At 39.5% G+C, this 5,645-nt stretch overlaps 1 non-coding gene across 1 annotated transcript; it reads right to left on the reverse strand.

The window, feature by feature from the left end:
* Positions 1 to 4,692: 4,692 nt before the first annotated feature.
* LOC114813115 lies at positions 4,693 to 4,830 on the reverse strand. Its single transcript, XR_003760726.1, has one exon. It is a non-coding gene; the product is annotated as a small nucleolar RNA SNORA7 (small nucleolar RNA).
* Positions 4,831 to 5,645: the final 815 nt, after the last annotated feature.

A 5,645-nucleotide genomic window follows, 5' to 3' on the forward strand; every position in this document is an offset into this window, starting at 1 on the left:
TTAAAATGCAAGTGGCATCCTGTCAAGTGCATCAATGCTAATAAAATATTTCACACAATTTGGTTTTCTTCAACGATGACATCGAGTTGTCTTAAAATTGTTTAATCCTGGGGAAAAAAAGGCTTATGCATCTAAAGCACAGCCTCAGTAAATCAGGGATCTGTCATTTCTAGTAGGTGCACTACAGAGCTGTCCAAATATTGACAAGTGCATCAATGGAAAATGTAATTCATCTTTACTTTTTTTTTCTTGTTTCTCTGTTACAACCAAGAACCTGCAAAGCAATGACATCAGGGTCTCTTTACTTGAAATCAAAGTAGGAATAAAGATGATGGCATGGAGACTCTGTCTTTTTCTCCTTTGGAAGTTGTAGATTAACATCTAAGTGATTTTTACTATTGAGATCAACCAGCAGAATTGTACTTTCCAAGCGCTTAGTACAGTGATCTGCACTCAGTAAGTGCTCAATAAATATGATTGAATTAATTAATTAATATTTAATGAGTTATCTTTCTGGAAACTTGATAGACACCTTTAGAAGCTGCATTAACTCCTTGGGTCCACTCATGTTGCTCATTGCACATGGTACCCTAGGTCTTTAGCAAAGCCATGGTACCCTAGGTGATTGTGGGTTTGATTTATCAAATCTAAAGACACTTTTTTCTACCTTCTTCACCTCCAGGGGGAAATTATTCCAATTGTTTCCAAGTGCTCAATATATAGGTGTGGCAGAAATGAAGGCTTAATGTATAGGAGTGGCAGAAAAGAAGTATCATAATCACCTTTTAACTCAGATTTTCATTTTATTGTCAACAATCAATCAATCTTTTTCAGAAAGTATTATTTCTTGAGCAGCTACTGAGTGCTAAATCCTCAACGAGCCTACAGTCTAGAGACGGACATGCCAGAGGTCACACACAGTAGGTAAGTGGCAGAGGCAGGGCTAGAAGCTGGGTTCCCTGACTCTCAATACTACGCCCTTTCCACTGGACCTTCGGATATTGTTATAAAATGACAATTGAGGCAGGCAAGTCGCTGAGCTGAATATGTGTGTGCTAATGAAACCAATCAAAGGAAAAAATTGTGACTTTGACAGATTAACCAAAACAACTTGATTAAATAGTGTTTTTCACAAGGAGGAGGCTTTTCTAAACGTGTCATGTCAGAGGCTAAAAACGAAACAAAATGTAAAACTGGCATCATAAGTCCTGTCACTTTCAGAAGTTTCCACTGTTTCTGTGGTACTCCTAATACTTAATCTAAAAAATGGCTTCAGGTTCCGAGTCACAAAATATTCCCATTCACCTCTCAAGTGTAAGACAGATACTCCGTGGGGAATGACCTTCTTGCAAGGCCCCACAGAAAGTCGACTGTATCCAACTGTATAAAAAAAGTCTCACTATTTGAGGTGAGTCTTTTTATATATGAGTGCACCTCTTGGAATATAAATGGAAGGTTAAAGAAGTGCTCTGCTGATCAGTTTCAATTCTACCATTTCTATAAGGTCTTAAAGAGCACTTGGAGGAGGTTAGAGTTTAAAGGCATGATGGATGGCAAAGGCCCTGAAACAGCTACTTTCTTGGGAACAAAAGGAGTGTCCGCAGCAGTGAAAAATAAATGCCATTTTCAAACTCCTCTCGGATCCAATCTAGATTCATTTGTAAACATCCATTTCAGTCCTGCTTTCTTCCCAAATGTGGAGGAGTCCTGTGAGAGCATGGGGAACATGTTTCTCCATCCCTCAAATGGCTGCAGCTGTTCTGAGGGAGCCCAGTACAACAAGCCTTGTGCCTAGGAGCAGATATCAATCAATCCCTTCTACATCAGTGGTATTTATTGAGCGCTTACTAGGTGCAGAGCACTGCATTAGGCAGAGCCACACGAGCGGAGTTAGGATGACTGGATGGTCTGCTGTTGGATCACCTTCCTCATTTCAAGAGAGACCGAGCCTTTCTCCTGGCACACATTATGTGGCAAAAATACAGGCCTCCGAGGTGGCTTTGGTATTTTCTCCAGATCAAAGCCTCACAACAGTCATTTCTGCCCTTGTGTATTAACACCTTCCCTTTGTACTGTCTTACATATCAATGTGTGCACTTATTCCTCCTACCCTCTAGACTGTAAACTCCCTCTAGACAGTAAGCTTGTCTCTCTAGACTGTAAGCTCATGTGGACAGGGAATGTGACTGTTTATTGTTATACTGTACAAGTTATACTGTACTTAGTACAGTGTTCTGCACACAAGTGCTCAACAAATACAATTGAATGAATGAATGGATGAACCTATACATAATTACATCTGTCTCCCCATTAGATTGAAAGCTCCTCTTGGGTGGAGATTGGGTCTTCCACATCTATTGTACTTTCCCAAGAATTTGGTACAGGGCTCTGTACATTGGAGGCACTCAAAAATATTACTGATTGATTAATAGATTGCTACTTCAACTATTTTTGAATTAGTTTTAGAGCACTGATAAGAAATTTCACCCCTGAATTAGAAATATATGATCATCATCTTCATTTATTTGTAACTTATTCATTTACAAGTATAATCTATATTATCATCATCAATAGTATTTATCGAGCACTTATTGTGTGCAAACCACTATGCTAAGCTCTTGGGAGAGTACAGTACAACAGAGTTGGTAGACACACTCCCTGCCCACAATGAGCTTACAGTCTAGAGATATCAGTTCTCTCTCTGTTTGCTCCTGAAATAGCACCTATAATTTCCTGCCAGATTGTTCTAGTAAATATGCCCTTTTCAGGGATTACTGACCTGAGAAAAAGCTGATGCTGATAAATGAATAAATAGGAAGAAACTGTACCTATTAAGTACTGAAAACAAGAGCATAGGACATTTCATTGCTATTTTATGTTAACTAAATATAAAGCCTAAACACCTGAAATATCTGTTACAAGCAGTTTTCTTTACCAGCTTTATTGCTTGCTACCTAAGGAAACAATATCATTTTATGCCTATTATCTACTGACTTTTCCATTAAGTTGTAAGTTCCTGAGAGGAGGAAATCCCTCTTCTACTTTTTTATATTTCCCAATATTCAAGAGTGCTATGATAACCTAATGGACTCTTAGAGGAAGAAATGTTGACAGAGAGGGCAAGATTAAGGATGTAAAATGGTGCATCCCTAAAATTAGAATGAATGTCAAAGAGTCAACTATCATACAGATTTTCTGGTCACCCAAGTGCCACTCTCAGAGTTAGCCTACTAGATTCTACAGGCCATTGACATTTCTTATGTTATAATATCCAGACTGGTGCTCTGCGCACAGTAGCTGTTCAACAAATATCATTGACACATGAAGATACTATGCATTTTCATTAAAAAAGACACCTAAAATCCCTTAACTGAGATCTACAGTTATCTGCAGAGACATGGAGGATGAAACAATGACTTTGGAGATTAATCTAGAGAATCTTCATTCAATAAGGACATTACAAAAGCAACAAAAAGTCCTTCGTAAAGTAACAGAAGTAAAGTTATTACACAAGACTGGGTTTGGAGATTAAATTATCTGAATTTTATGTTGTCAATTTCCCTTGGGTAGCAAGCAATAAAAGATGGTAAAGAAAACTGCTTGTAATAGGTATTTCAGGTGTTTAGGCATTTTATTTAGTTAACATTAAATAGCAATGAAACGTCCTATGTTCTTGTTTTCAGTACTTAATAGGTACAGTTTCTTCCTATGTATTCATGTATCAGCATCATCTTTTTCTCAGGTCAGTAATCCCTGAAAAGAGCATATTTACTAGAACAATCTGGCAGAAAATTAGAGATGCTATTTCAGGAGCAAAAATACAGCACCAGGATTCCTATTTCTAGAATAGATTTACTTTTCTGTCAGTGGGAATGATGCCTAAATAATTAACAGCACTTTTCCCAGTTACTAAGTGCTTATGTCTGGTGCAGTGGAAAATGTATTCATTTGTTGTTAACAGGATTCGGATTTTGGATGCTCACCCTCAGGGCACCCAGCCAGAGAAGCAGTGTGGCTTAGTGGAAAAAGTATGGGCTTGGGAGTCAGAGGTCATGGGTTCTAATCCTGGCCCTGCCACTTGTCAGCTATGTGACTTTGAGCAAGTCACTTAACTTCTCTTTTCCTCAGTTACTTCATCTGTAAAATGGGGATTAAGACTGTGAGCCCCACATGGGAGAACCTGTTTACCTGATATCTACCCCAGCACTTAGAACAGTGCTTGGCACATAGTAAGCACTTAACAAAAATCATTATTATTATTTACATTTTAAACCCTCACTTGCCCCCAGCCCCGTGAGTCACTATCTTATGGGACCTTGGTTCAGCTCCAGTCTGTCCCATTCCCCTTCACCTGTTTCATTTCCTTCTTTAGATCAGGAAGTGGTCTCTCAGCAGTGAATATGAAAATAAACTTTCCTCTGCATCCAATGAATTACTACCTTTTAACAGGCTGGTTAGAGGCTCAATGTCTTGTCTTATGCCATCGAGTTGTTTCTGACACATAGCAACACCACAGACACATCTCTCCCAGAACGCCCTGCTCTCCATTTGCAATCGTTCTGGTAATGTATCCATAGAGTTTTCTTGGTAAAAATATGGAAGTGGTTTACCATTGGCCACCTTCTGTGCAGTACTAAGTCTCTGCCCTCAACTCTCTCCCATGGCACTGCTACCCAGCATGGGTGAGTTTTGACTTATAGCAGATTGCTTTCCACTCCCTCGCCACTGCCCAAGCTAGGAATGGAATGTGTAGGCCTCTGCTTGACTCTCCCTCCCTTAGCCAAAACTGGTAGAGTACTAGAAACTCTCCAGGTGCGACCTTGAGAGGGGCAAGGGGCTTATAGGAAATTTTAAAATGAAATTTGGATTTTATCATTCCCGTATTCTAGAAACATTGGCATGTGGGATAGGGACTAAGTCTGACCTGATTATCTTGTATCTATCCCAGTGCTTAGTACAGTGCTTGGCACATACTGGTGATTAACACCCACAATTATCATCATTACCATCATTATTATTATTTCTTTGTTATTATTAGTCTCATAGACCTGGCCAGCCACCTCATCCACAGATGTAACAATGGGAAATCTTTATATGTTATGTATGGAAGGGACTACTGAATTGTGAGCTAAACACCTGAGCTAACAAACCTCAAAATCTCCTTCAAACTAAAAGGAGAGCTGTACGTTATATCAACTATGAGGCCAAAATGAGATGACAGATGTGAGGTAAAGAAGAAGTAAAAGTGTAATTATAAGTTACTTGTCTTATGCTGTCGAGTCGTCTCTGACCCATAGCGACACCATGGACACATCTCTCCCAGAAAGCCCCATCTCCATCTTCAATCATTCTGGTAGTGTATCCATTGAGTTTTCTTGGTAAAAATACAGAAATTGTTCACCATTGCCTCCTTCCGTGCAGTAAACATGAGTATCTACCCTTGATTCTCTCCCATGCTGCTGCGGCCCAGCACAGGGGAGTTTCGATTTGTAACAGATTGCCTTCAACTCACTAGCCACTGGCCAAGATAGGAATGGAATGGGTCTTCCTCTGCTTGACTCTCTTTCTCGTAGTTGAGGACTGGTAGCATACTGGAAACTCTACAGGTTCGATCCTGAGAGAGGTATAAGATTCTACTGATTATT

The sequence above is a fragment of the Ornithorhynchus anatinus genome, chromosome 6 (genome assembly GCF_004115215.2).
Source record: "Ornithorhynchus anatinus isolate Pmale09 chromosome 6, mOrnAna1.pri.v4, whole genome shotgun sequence".
Classification (NCBI taxonomy): domain Eukaryota; kingdom Metazoa; phylum Chordata; class Mammalia; order Monotremata; family Ornithorhynchidae; genus Ornithorhynchus; species Ornithorhynchus anatinus.